General features: G+C 53.1%; 1 protein-coding gene across 4 annotated transcripts in view; it reads right to left on the reverse strand.

Annotated features, from left to right (window-relative positions):
* Zfp362 (zinc finger protein 362) overlaps positions 1–9,209 on the reverse strand; it is a 34,723-nt gene extending 25,514 nt beyond the window's left edge. For 2 of the 4 annotated variants that reach the window (NM_001436652.1, NM_001191612.2), the window contains 1 exon segment: positions 8,896–9,209. The gene's annotated coding sequence lies outside the window, so the exon portion shown is untranslated. 4 annotated transcript variants of the gene reach the window in all.
* Positions 9,210–13,944: the final 4,735 nt, after the last annotated feature.

Genomic DNA, 13,944 nt, shown 5'->3' on the forward strand with positions numbered 1-13,944 from the left:
AGCCTCTGAGGGACCAGGGGCACAGAGGACTAGGGAGCTGCCCACAGCCAAGCAGGGAATGTGGGGCTCTGATCCAGATTATGGGGGTCTGGAGTTCAGGCTACCACACCCATTAAAAAGTATAGTTAGGGGGGTTGGGGATTTAGCTCAGTGGTAGAGTGCTTGCCTAGGAAGCACGAGGCCCTGGGTTTGGTCCCCAGCTCTGAAAAAAAGAACAAAAAAAAAAAAGTATAGTTAGTAACCATCCATGGGCAGTTGGGAGATACTCGTGAAACAGCAGCCAGGAGGCCAATGAAAGATAAAAACCACGCTCAAGATGGGCTGCCACTAAGGAACTTGAATGCTAACAGTGGGACGGGGGGGCTGGAACAGGGCAGAGACAGGGCCGGGGGCTGATGTACTTCATAGCTGTGTTTTACAACTTTTCTACAATGTGGCTATGTGGCTGTCTTGAAGGATGCTCTTAGAATAAAATTACGGCTCTTGCAAGTTTTGTTTGAAAAGCAAGGCACCCTTGCCTCCTATCGAAAATGTGAAGTTCTCCAAATTCTTTCCAACAGAGAAGCTAAGGGTCTCACTGCAAGCCCCAGCAGCACCCATGGCCCCAGTGGAAGGGCAGTTAGGAAAGGACTCAGTCTCATTACATCCAGGGGCTCCACCGGCCAGGAAGACAGGCCAAGGGGTAGCCCAGCCTGCCTGTCACTCACTCTCCCATAGAAAGCCTCTTATAGGTCCACTGCTTGGGGAAGTCCTCACCCCACAGCTGGTCAGCCAAGGCTTCCTCCACAAGGTCCTGCTGGCCACATTCTTCCCCACCATCCAACAACTGCACCTACCCTTCTGCCCCTCTAAGCACTCATACTGCCCACCCCAGACGAGCTGCTTTTGTATGCCAGCCTGGGCCACGCATATGCAGGTTCTAGAGCAGGAATCCTGAGACCACACTGCCATGGGTGAACGGTCTGGTCATTTGTCTATCCAGTTCCCCACACAAGCTGTGAGCTGGGTGAGGACAGCTTATCTGAGGGTTCATGGTTACAGTCCCTGTTCCCCAGTCGGGCCACATGGCTCAACAGACAGGTCTTAGACTCAAGGCAATTTTCCCCCAATCTTTCCCCCCAATAGGTTACCCAGTTCCGCACTCCTTTCTCAGACCTCTAAATATGGTCACCCCAACAGCCAAGTGTGACACTTGAGGTTAGGACCATAGCAAAGCCACCAAATTGGAGGTGGGCAGGGCCCAAGTCACATTGGTGCTCTATAAGGCCTGGAAGGGCTCAGTGAGGCAGGGTCCCCTCATGCTAGAAGAGCAGAGGGTTAGAGACAGAAGCATTCCCAGAGCAGTGAACCCTGCTCTCCCTGACCCTGAAGAGCAGAAGTGCACAGGCAGGAGTCAGGAGACGCCATGGCAGCATGGTGATCTGGAGCAGGTAGAGTGTAAGGCAGGTACAGAGCGGTTCACGTACTGAGGGAGGGCCCTGAGCAATCCAGAGTAAAGTTTCCAGGACACAAACCCTATGTGGCCAAGGGGATGGCTGAGAAGGGACAAGCAAGAGGCTTTGTGAGAGGCTCAGGTGAGATTGCCTCTGCCTGGCTCTTTGAGACCCACCCAGCCACCCATGCTCAACATCTGCCTCTCACAGCCCCTCTGTCCTCTAAGTCCCCCATTCCATGAAGCCCTTGTTGCTGACCAGTTCATTCTACCCTTAAAACTGCAGCCAGGCCAGGCCATCCTCAGAAACTGGCCTCCGTGAACTTCCTGGGAAGAACGAGACTGAGGATCCTGGATCCAATTAGGGCAGGTTTCGTAGCCCCACAGGCCTGGGAGGGCAGAGAGGGGTGATCCTAGCAGAGGGCTGACCTGTGCACACAGTGCCCTCCCTGACCTTCCACTCCCCCATCCCTGTACCCTCAGCAGATTCACACACAGCACCAGATATCCCGAGACGGCAGGGCAGTGAACCTTCCACAGCCTGAGATGCCATCACCTTACAGGGGCTTTTCTCTACTGCGAGCTCTCCCAGGGGATGCCGGTCTGATCAGGGTGATAGTCCCCAACCCAGGTCCCTTGAGATGCTTTCCAGATCTTTCTCACTTTCCTTCCAACCTCTCGAGAATGATGCTGCAAACATTTTGAAATGTGGCACACTCCCAGAAAGATGTCTAGAACCACCTGGGCAGCATGCTAATGCATCAAAAAGCATCCTGTCAGGACATCTGGGTGGGTGGGATGGGACTTTACCTTGTTCTACTTCAGATCTGCCCAGTCCCCAAGCCCTGACCTTGCCCTCCAGATTCTCAGAGCACTTCCTGATTTTGGGTTGGGCATGATGTTCTGTAGTTACTAAGCCACTTAAGTTTATAAATCGATGAGGGCTGAGGGAACAGAAAAGTCTGACAAGCCTTTCTGGGTCTCTGGGTCCTTCTCTAGGAAGTGAAGGGGCTCAACCAATCACTGCTGGGAAGGGGTGGGCCTAGGCTTCACAGGGTGGTTGAAAGGGTGGGTTTTATAGTCAGAGAGCCCAGGCCTGGGCCTTGGGAACACCACAAAGCCCAGAGTTCAAATCATATATAAAAATGATTTTATATATATATATATGTGTGTGTGTGTGTGTGTATGCATGTGTATGTATATACATAAATATATATGTGTGTGTATATATATATATATACACACATATGTATGTATGTATGTATGATTGGCCTATAGGAAAGTCTTTGACAGGTGAGGGTGGAGAGTGTGTCCCAGGACGGCCACAGGGAAGACAGTACAGGTTAACATGCATAAGATTCCAGAATAGTGCCTGACTCTGTGATATGCAGTCACTACGCATGCTAACCTGCCCGGGATGGGCTCCTAAGGTACGAGGAGAGGAGCCTTACATATGCGCTCCAGTGTCTGGGGTGCGGGAGCCCCCTTCAGCTCTTCTGACTTTTCCCCACACCAGGGCTGCTCTGCTGACTGACACGGATCTATCTATCTGTCTTCCAAGACAGGTCCCAAACTGGCAATCCCAGAGTCTGCTCTGAACTCCTCCATGAAGTAGTTCTTCCCCTCCTATGAAGGCCATCTGCGGCCAGGTCAGGCAAGGCTCAGGCCTGAGTAAAGGCTGGCAAATGGAACGGACCCCAGGCAGAAGGACCGGGTGGTCACGTGGGTGGGCGGTCTGGGGAAGACTTACTACAAACTGGACCAAACTCTCCCCAACCCTACCTGGCTGCTCACAACCTCCCCAAGTTCTCGGCCTTCTCCTGTTCATGAGTGACTCCACTTCTCCAGGAAGATCCAGGCAAGGAGTGGACACCACTCACAGGAGGGCCAGGGGACACATGAAGACTCAGGAATGGTGGTAGAACAGATGACGATACATGTATGACTGTGTGTGTTTGAGTGGAATGGGGATTCTACTCACCACAGCCAGGTGTCCCCAACAGAACCCCAGTACCTGGCTAACTACACTATTCTCTGAGGCAGAGGTTCTCAACTTTCCTAATGCTGTTACCCTTTAAGACAGTCCCTCGTGCTGTGGTGACCCCCAACCATGAAATCATTTTCATTGCTACTTCTTCCTAACTGCAATGTTGCTACTGTTCTGAATGGTAACACAAAGATTCCATATGCGGGATACCTGATATGTGACCCTATGAAAGGGTTGTCTGGGACCCCCACCCACCCACCCATCAGAGTCACAACCCACAGGTTGAGAACCGCTGCTCTGCCTTTGCCCAAAGCTCAAAATGGAGTATCTTTGCTGGCCACTGCAGTAGACAAGAATCAGCAGGTTGAAGACTCTGTAGGCCTTAGAGTCATCACTCTCAGTGTGTCTGTCACACCTGACCTACTGATGACACCACCTAGCCACTTGCCCCCTCTGGGGTTCCAGAAAGCTCTCCTCCCACCACAGCCCCGACACACTTCCACAACAGTTGGCTTCCTCGGTGTCAGGCATAGCCCTTTGCTTCAGGAATATTGCCCCGTGATGGGGGAGGGGATGGTACTGAACGGGGCATGGCTACTCCAACCAGGGCTTCCTCCTGCCCTTGAACCCCCAGGCAAAGGCTGGGCAGCCTGTTGAAGCCTGAAGAAAGCCTCAGGAGACGCATACAGTCTTAGACACAGCCCACTCCTCTTCCCTAACCCTATAGTTTCCCCAGTAAGAAGACATCAGCTACACAAGCATCATCAGATGCCCACTACAGAAGCAGAAAGCGAGTCTCATTTCCCTGAGGACGTCAAGCCTGTCTAGGGACCCCAAGCAAGTGTCAGCATGATGCTACAGAGATGGAAGTGGGGGTGGGGGTGGGGGGAGGGGCGGGCTCAGGTAATACTTAGCAGTCTCTGTATACCCATCGGTTCATTCACTCGTACGTTCAAAACTGCGCACCAAGGCCATCAGACTGACCCAGTCAATGCCCCCTGGAAGCCGGAACTCTAATGTGGCTTCCCACGGTCATTCACAGGAAGGTGTAGGAACTCTACACGTGTAAAGAAGAAACGGTACCCTAGCAGTAACAGCTACCTGACCTCCATGGGTGACAAGGGTTCTAGGGAGGAATTCTAGGGGAGAGAGCAGAGGCTCTTCAGGATGTGGGCAGAGGTCAGGTAAGGCTGGGCTTCCCCACAACAACTGTGGGATCCTAACCAGACCCAGCAGTGCACCCACCTGGCACCAGCCACCCCTCGATTCCCCAGAGAGAAACTCCCTGACTTCTCCATGCCTACACGTCCTCAGCTGCAAAAGAGGGTAACAAGGACAAATGTTTATCTCCACGGGCACAAGGCCTCAGAGAACAAGGTCTGTCACAAAGTAAGCACCCTCTGCTGCTCCCTAAACACACGGTGGCGATTCATGACAGGGTCACGGTCAAAGTGTCAAAGGTTCTGGGTGGAAAAGCTGCTTGGGTTTGTACCCATTCTGAGCCTGAGTCTGTGATTTAATCATCTCATTAATGCCTAACAACAGCCCCAAGATTCCCAGGGGAAGGTGACAGACCTCGATGTAAGATCATCTCCCAGGCAATGCCAGGACACCGTGGCTGCCACCACACCTGGCTCCACAGCCCGTCCCCACCGCAGGGCCAGGAGCCCTGGCCACACCTCACTGGAAGCTTGAGGGGAGCTTAAGCTTCCCTAGAACTTAAACATGTCCCAGGGCAGACGGTGAGAAGTACAAACAAACAGGAGAATGAGAAGGTCTCAGAAAATACGAAGAAAACACGAAGGGGCTCACGTGGGAAACTATTTACAGCAAATGGTCAGCAAAGGCCCCTTTGAGGAGGTGGTGTTCGATGGTGCCACCAGCTATGCAAGGATTTGGGGAAAAACATTCCAGGCCAGGGAAGGTGCAAAAGAAGCTAGCCTGACTAGAGGTGGTAAGATAAGGGGGAGGCAGGGCAGGGCAGGGCTGGTGTAGGAAAGCAGAGGTGAAAGACCAAAATTGGAGCTACAGAAGCCCCCCAAAGGCCCAGCATTAGGCTACTCCTTCTTCTTCTAAATGTTCAGGAAGCAGGGGAACTTTCAGCAGGGGAAGAGAGAGGCAGGATGGGACTGTCGGGGTCCACAGATCATTTGGCATTCTGAAAATTCCCGTCATGGTTTACAAAGTCAAGGCAGGGCCTAGAAAAGTCAGCGACAATCCTTATGGGGCAAGGAACATGTCCAGAGATCCCAGCACATGCCCGGCTGGGGGTGGGGGACATCCAAGCCACCGTTGTTTCTTCCGCCTAGGACGGATGAGACCAAGGAGAGCATTGTACAGGTGCTCACTCTGAAGCTCACACAGGTACGGAGCATGCTCAGAGCTGACCCAGATGGGGCTCAATCTTAGGACCCAGGCTCCCTGCTAAAGAGACTCTGACACTCTCAATCCCTAGGAACGTACCTGAAGCCCTGGCTTTTCTCCCTGTTGGCATTAGAACATGACAGAGCTGCATTTGCCTCTCATATCTGTCCAACCTGGGCTGGGGGAGCTGGATTGATCGGATGGATGGATGGATGGATGGATGGATGGATGGATGGATGGATGGATGGATGAAGGGACGGACAAGCAGACTACTGAACTGACTAAACCATAAACTAAAGAGTGGACAGTGGAAGAACACATGAATGGGCTAGCCACAAATGAGAGACTATACGAACAGTAAGAACATGGAGCAAGAAGGGGTGGGGGTTGGGGAACCACTGCCTAGGGAAAGGCAGGGCTTAGCTAGCTTCAGACCAAGGCCACAGCTCCCTCACACACCAGCCTTCTCGCCTACAACCAAGCTGGCCTCCATTTCCCAAGGTCACAGGGGGACGACTCTTGAGCCCCCAGGACCGACCTCTTTAGTGTGGCCATTATCCCCCCCAGCCCCTGCACCAGCTAGCACCTCGACACTGGGCCCAGTGGTTCACTATCTCCAAGCATCTCATAGGAAAAGGAGGCAGGAGAACAGGGCTCCATCCAGAACTAGCCGGGGCCAGACTTTCAGCCAGTGCCTTCCTCTCTTGAGTCCAGATGACCTCCCAGGACCTTTCCATCTCTGACATTCTTCCGGGTGGGGATGAGCCTCTGGATTTTTTACACAGCCACTGGGGTCAGCACAAGAATTTCAGACCAAAAACTAGAAGTTGGGAAAGGTCCTGCCCACAGCACCACCCACTTAGGAAAGGCCCACACAAGGAGTCTGCAGGCCCAAGTTAAAGCCCTCCTCCGGTCACTGCCCAACCTCTCCAAGCCTCAGTTTCTTCTATCTTAAAATGAGGTCAACTGTCCCCCACCTGAACATCTGACCTCAACTCAGTTTTGGGAACCGTCTACCATGGCTGCAGCCACGTATGACACTGTACGCCCCGCAAAATTCTGGTTCCTGAAAAATTTTGATAATGGGGTCCAAGGGAAAATGAGGAGGGGGGTCACACTGTCCTACTCCTGTTCAGTTCTGTCCACGACAAACTATGTGGGTGACAGCTCTGCAGAACAGTACAGCAGACAGAACCCAGCAGTGGATCCCGGCCTCAGCTCTCCTCTACTGGGCAAAGAAGGGTGACTCTTGGGCCTCAGTTTCCCCATCTAAGACCTTGTTGGTTCATAACCTGGTGACCTAGGCATGCCTACTTCTGCAGCTCAACATTCCCAGACCTTGTCACCACTGACTGCCCTGAGGGAGCTCACAGAGCCTGGTGAATCGAGGATACAGATCTGAAGGGAGACTCCTAGTGTTTTCCCTCCAGGAAATGGGGGTGGGGCTCGGGTGGGGGCCCTAGATAAGCACAAAGGCTCTATGCTTATACAGAGCAGGGTCCTCCCAGGACAGATTCTCCCAAAAAGGGGGAAAGACCAGGTTCAGATTTTATGGGCCTGGCCTCACACCACTCTGTTGCCTGCACAGTCACCAGCAAGTCCAGTCAGACACTTCAGAAACTCAATTGATGTCCAATCAGGAGACTTTAAAGTGGCAGACCGGGTGGCAGAAAGGAGTTAACACAAACAGAGGAGAGGCCCTGTATCACAAGGGCCAGGCAGCCAGCTACTCCTATGTAGACCGGGACCCACAGGAGCTGCAGGCCTGCTCCCAGCTAAAAACCCACCACTAAGGATGTTCATCAACAGAAGCCATCTCTGGAGGCTAAGAAGACCACCCATAACTGAAGGGGGTTCTTCGACTGCAATCAATCAGACTTGCCCTAAGAGGGGGCTACCAAAACTTCCTGTCCACCAAGGGGCTCTGGCCACCCATGAAGGGACAAGCCTCCTTCCACCTCCAACACAAACAGCACCTAAAGGGTCACACTGCTGGAGGACAGGGTGACGAGAAGGGTCTTCATGACAGGGATCTTAGGTCCAAACCCTGGGCCCACTCTAAGCCACTAGAGCCAGCCACCTCCCCCCAAATCTGGGGCTACACTACAGTTCCCTACAGTACCACTTTGATACAGAGCCTCGTCCAAGCGACTCCTCCCCAAAACTCTCACCTCAGCCCTACACACACACACACACACACACACACACACACACACACACACACACCCACCCACCATCCCCACCCACGCAGCTCTGGGGAAACCGGCAGTTAACTTTTCCTAAAAAACCCTGCAAAGGCGACTAGCTGGGGGTAAGAAACAGAGAAATGGGCCCCCATATCCTTTCGCGGCATCTCAGGGCCCTCGGGGGAAGAAAAAAAAATCTTAAAAAAAAAAAAGCAAGAAAGAAAAGAAAACTTTCAGAGTTAACTTTAAATTCCCAGCCCCCTCCCCCCAAATCACCCGGCAGCTTCTCTCCCCCTTATTTTTCCTTTAAAGTGTAATTGTATTGTGTCTCACCTCCCCGAAAGGCTCCCGGCTCTCTCCAAAGAAAAGGAAAAAAGCCAACCCTTCGGGTGCCCCCTCTGCTTCCAGCCGCCTCTCCCACATTCTCAGACAGTTTTATTAAAATCTTCAGACAAAAGAAAAACAAAAATGGCAGCCTGGCTTATTTTTAAAACAGGACAGGGACGCCATATTCTGCAGATCTGCAAAAAAACGGAGAAATCCGGCACTGGCCGCTCCACCCGGCCGGCTGCAAAGTGCGCGAACCGCGCCGTTTGCAATCCGTTTATTTGCATTAAGCCCCATGAATCATTGTTTACCGGAGAATTGCAGCAGGTTTGAATAGCCCGGCTTAGGAAAACACACACGCACACACTCGGAGACCAGCCCCAGACACGCCGCGGGAGACGCTGCCTACCCCGCGCGCGCAGCCGTCGCCGCCGCGGCCGCCCCGGGGCCGGGCCCGAGGCACCGGCGACCCCCGGGCCCACGCAGCGCGACCGCCCCGCGCTGACAGCGCTCGCGCCCGCCCGGCCCCCGCCCCGCAACTCGGCGCAACTTTCCCGCGGGCGGGCCCGCTCCCCCGCGCGCCCCGGGCCCGCACGGACCTGGCAGTGCTGGCGGCGCTCCGGGACGCGGCCGCAGCCCCGAGCCCGGCGGCCCGAGTAGGGCCGGGCTGGGGGCTCCCGGCTTCGGCGGCGGCGGCGGTAGCGGCGGCGCGCGGCTGGGGCTCGGTGCGGAGCGGCGCGCAAACCTTCCGGGTCGCCTGCTGTTCACTTCTGGGTTCTGCAGGCGCCGCGGCGGCGGAGGCCGGCTGTGCAGCCGCGCGGCCCCGGTGCGCTGGGCCCGGCGAGCGAGCCGCGTCCGGCCCCCCGCCTCTCGGCTGCGCAGCCCGCCCGGCCCCGGGGCTCCGGCGAGTGGGCAGCGCCCGGCGCTGGCGACGGCAAGGGGAGGGGGCCGGCGGGGCGGGGACGGGCCGCGCGCTGGGGGCCCCCGCTCGGCCCCGGGGCCTCGTCTCGCGCTCGCCGCCGCCAAGGAAAGTTGCGCGGCGCCCCCTGCCCGCGCCGCGCCGCGCCGGAGGCTGAGCCACAAAGGAACTCCGCGCCCCCCTCCGCCCGCCCGAGCCGCGCGGGGAGGGCACCGGCGCCCGGCCCTAGGACAGCCCCTTCCCCAGCAAGGGGGCTCCCGGGGCCCGGACGGCCCCGGCCATTGTCCCGCCCAGACTCCGCTCCCAGGTGGCCGTGGCCTGGGGACCCGGGACTGGCTGGCCACGCTGCTCCTGGGAGGGGTGGGGGTGTCCCTCCTTGGGAAACCACAGGCTGGTGCGGACCCCCACGGTGCCCACCCCCCTCCACGGTGACAAACGGCCAGGCTCAAAAATCCGTGCTAAGATTTTTGTTATTTATTTCTGAAGAAAGGACGTGGGGGCGGGGTGGGGGTGCAGAAGTTTGCTCAGGCCAGGACACCGCTTCCCAACCCTAGGCCTGAGCCCCAGCGGTGGGGCAGCCAGGGGCTGACAGCACTTCTGGAAAATCTATCAGAGGTGGCACCGGCTGTCCCCCAGCTCCAGACCTCAGAGCCATCTACGCGACTCCTCCTCCCGCCTCACCCTCCCCAGCCAATCAGTCACCAAGTCCTCTTGATCCGGCCTCTCGGGCTGTGTCAACTTCTAAACTTCACTTCTACCTGAGGAGGCAGACATTCCCGATTCCAAACTGCCTTAGATTTCTGTTACATTCTAACGTCCATCTGCCGGCCTAGAGGATCAAGGCTGCCTCTGCTGTCAAGAAGCATCCCAGGGCAGTAAGGACACAAAAACTGTCCTGCCTTCTGGGAAGTAAAAGTTCACAGGCATGTGTGCTAGTTGGCTAAGAGCACAGTTCTGCAAAGTGGACAAAATCGCTGTCCTCGTGGGGATTTCAGTCTAGCACAGGATGTCGCACACTGGGGTAGCTGCAAGGTGGGACCCACGGAGGTGGTTGGTTCCTGCTCAAGCATGAAGCACACAATTCAATGCACAGGGCAGAGGCACAATAAGCAAGGGACACGAATTTACTGGAATGGTATTGTATTGACAACACAGAGAAGTCCATGCTCCTAGAGAGACAGGAACTGTTTTCAGAACATGGCTCTGGGGTGAGTCTGGAGGAGAAGAGAGGAAGGCCTTTTGGTTTCCAGAACAAGGGTAAAACAAAATGACTAGCCCAGAGCTGAGAAGGTTCTGTGAGGAAACGCACCAGCCAGCGATGGCAGTGAAGAGAGAAATCACCCATATAGAAGAATCAAGGTGGGGGACATGGGGCGTGGGTTTTACAGAGTGACTTCCTTCCAAAGAGCACAGTCGGAAAAGGAGAAAGAAAACTGATGAAGGTCACATCAGCGGTGACGAATCATGCTGATGTGTGCACATTTTGACGTGTGATGAAAAGCAAACCTTCCGGGGCTGGAGGGATGACTCAGAGGTTAGAGTGCACAGGGCTTTTCTTTCAGAGAACCTGAGTTTGGTTTCTACCACCCAGCTACTGTAGCTCACAATGGCCTGTAACTTTAGCTCCAGGGGATCTGATGCCCTCTTCAGGACTCTCCAGAACCTTCACTCATAGGTGCACCTACCCCCTCCCCCAGAGTAATTAAAAGCAATAAACAGTCTTAAACAAACAAACAAGCAAAACAAAACTCGTTAGAGGTTGGAGAGATGGAGGGCTTGCTGCTCTTTCAGAGGACTAGTGTTTAAGATTCCAGCAGCCATGTTAAACAGCTCACCACTGCCTGTAACCCCAGCTCCAGGAGATCTGACCCTCCCTTGTGGCCAGTCAGGGGCTCATCCAAAAATCTCCGTGGTGCAATGAAGGTGAAGGGTCCCCAGCAAGGTGGGATCCTGAGACATCTCCAGTCCGCTGAGGGCCCACCACTGGCTAGACTTGCCTACAGAGCCAAAAGACAGTGAACGATGCCTAGGCAGGGCGAAGTCAGAGGAAACTCTGGTGAAGGTGCAGCCTCAGTTGCAGTTTACCGCCCAGGATTGAAGAGCCGTGCAAAGGATTTGAGGCTTGGCACCATGAAGAGAGCCTATGAGAGGCTACTGGGGAAGCCTAGTTGCAGCAGAAGACCCCAGTGTATTGGAGATGCCAGAACCATGGGACCAACACCAAGAACAGCATCGGCAGTGGAGTGGATCATCCTGAGCTTAGAGTGCTGCAGAGGGCAGAGCTGGAGAAGTGATGTCAGCCCTTTGGAGGAGCCCAACAGCTCATGTGTGAATCCCAGACATTGAAACAAGAAGCTGTAACATTGAAGTTGCCTTGGAGACCCCGAGATGTTCCAGATGTTCGAGTTGCCAGAGTCATGGGCTATCTGCTGAGGAGAACCGCTAACAGGGAGTGGTATCAGCTCAGGAGAAAAGAAGTTTTGTTGCAGTCAACAACGATGAAAAGGGAGTTGGAGATCTGAAGACCTCTTTGACATCAGACATGGAGATGCAGAGTTTGGAGTCTGCCCAGCTGGTTTCCCGTCTTGATTTGGGAGTCACAGTTAAGTGATTGGGTGGATCTCAGAAGAGACTTTGAACTTTTAACATTGTTGAGACTGCTATAGACTACGGGGACTATTGAAGTTGGACTAAATGGATTTTGCGTTATGCTATGTTTAGGTATGGCCACCATAGACTCATAGGTTTGGATAAGTCTATGGGGGCCAGGGAGTGGAATGTGATGATTTGTAAATGCTTGGCCCAGGGAGTGGCCCTGTTAGGAGATGTGGCCTTGTTGGAGTAGGTGTGTCACTGTGAGTGTGAGCTTTAAGACCCTCATCCTAGGAAGAGGGGAGGGGAAAAAGAAAAGAAAAAAAAGACCCTCACCCTAGCTGCCTGGAAGTCAGTCTTCCACTAGCTGCCTTCAGATGAAGATGTAGAACTCTCAGCTCCTCCTGCACCATGCCTGCCTGGATGCTGCCATGATCCTGCCTTGACGATAATGGACTGAACCTCTGAACCTTCAAGCCAGCCCCAACTAAATGTTGTCCTTTATAAGACTTGCCTTGGTCATGGTGTCTGTTTGCAGCAATAAAAACCCTGTGTGCACGCACGCACGCGCGCGCGCGCACACATACAAACATACACACACACTTTTCTTTTTTTATTTTATGCGCATTGGTGCTTTGTCTGCATTAGTATCTGAGTGAGTGCATCAGATGCCCAGGAACTGGAGTTACAGACAGTTCTGAGCTGCCATGTAGTTGCTGGGAATTGAACCTAAGTTTGAAAGAACAGCCAGTGCCATCTCTCCAGCCCCAAGTGATTTTTTTTAATGGCAGTACCTTGGTGGGATTCTTTTCTATGAGGCAAAAATATCAGGCATATTCCACTAGTGGTGAAACAAAATACCCCACTTACTTCTCAGACCAGTGAAGATCATTAAAAAAACAAACAAACAAACAAACAAACAAAGGGAAACCAGGGAAGTCTGAAAGTCACAGCCTGGCAGAGCCTCAGAAGACAGGACAACTACGTGTAGTGGGATTACCCTAGGTGAGGCATTGGGGCAGAAAAATAGGTATTAAAGCAAAACTAAGAATCTCTAATCAAGCTATAGATTCTAATTAATAATGTCAATAAAACTATCTACCAATAATTGTGGAAAATTGTATCACTTAGTCATAATATGTTGGTAATGGGGGAAGAGTGTAGAAGTATATAAGGGGGACCCTCTACTATATACTCGAAGTTTTAGTAAATATTAAAATAGCCCTTAAAAATAATTGGGTGTGGTGTTGCATGTCTTTGAGTCCAGTATCACAGGGGCAGAGATAGGAGGATCTCTGTGAATTTGAAGCTAGCCTGGTCTACATAGCAAGTTCCACGACAACCAGAGCTACACAGTGATACCCTGAATACATACATTCATATATAAATACATATATACATACACATATACACATACATACATAATACATATACACACATACACACATAATACATAATACATATATACATACACAATACACACATACACACATATACACATACACACATATATACATAGATACTTACACATACATACATACATACATACATACATACATACATACATACATATTAAGCCTAAAAAGGAACAATCCTGACTGTACTAGTTATGGCATTGTTGGAAGGTTTAGCTCATTGCTGCCCTGAACATCCTAGGGGTCCTCAACTGTAACTGTGTGGCCATCACTGGCACTTAGAATAACCTTAGAAAAGGCATTAGGGCCCAAGTTCAAGGACACAGGACACTGAAGGCATTGACTGCAGAGTTAGGGATTTGTGTGTGCAGAAAACATCAGCAGGCGGGGCTGGGGATTTGGCTCAGTGGCAGAGCGCTTACCTAGGAAGCACAAGGCCCTGGGTTCGGTCCCCAGCTCCGAAAAAAAAGAACAAAAAAAAAAAAAAAACATCAGCAGGCTCATCCCTGCCTTGCCGGTCTCCTCTCTGACCACCTACAAAACTGTTTCAACCAGCATGGGCGGCCATCCCATGTTCGCCGTATCCCTTTTCATATGTGGTTCCCCCATCCAGGGCTTGCCTGTCCTTCCACAACACCCTCCCTGACCAGTTTCACCTCACCCTTCAGATTTTAGCCTAGCCATTTAAAAGCTGTGAGGAGGAGAGGTGAGGGCGCTGGACA

The sequence above is a fragment of the Rattus norvegicus genome, chromosome 5 (assembly GCF_021556685.1).
Source record: "Rattus norvegicus strain SHRSP/BbbUtx chromosome 5, alternate assembly SHRSP_T2T, whole genome shotgun sequence".
In the NCBI taxonomy this organism is placed as follows: Eukaryota; Metazoa; Chordata; class Mammalia; order Rodentia; family Muridae; genus Rattus; species Rattus norvegicus.